Raw genomic sequence first — 293 nt, 5'->3', positions numbered from 1 at the left:
TCCCGCCCCGCCTCCTCCCGCCCCCGCGCGCGCGCCCCCGCCAGGCTAATTAGGCACGCGGTTTGTTTACAAACACGGGCTGGGGGGCTGGTGTGCAGCCGCGGTGGGAGTGCGCCTGTGGGGTGCCCGGGACCGGAACACGGGGCGCTGTCTGCGCTCCCGTCCGGCCCCATCTCCCTCTCCGCGGCTTCTAGAAACTCGCCCACGGGCACGCGTCTTTACGCACGCGGAGCAGAGCGCGCCACGAGCCCGGGCGGCCCGGGGTTTCCGCGTCACCGCCCCCCCAGACCCCC

Source organism: Nannospalax galili, unplaced genomic scaffold (assembly GCF_000622305.1).
Source record: "Nannospalax galili isolate Female #2095 unplaced genomic scaffold, S.galili_v1.0 scaffold300, whole genome shotgun sequence".
Classification (NCBI taxonomy): Eukaryota; Metazoa; Chordata; class Mammalia; order Rodentia; family Spalacidae; genus Nannospalax; species Nannospalax galili.
Note: the sequence above shows the minus strand (reverse complement) of the source record.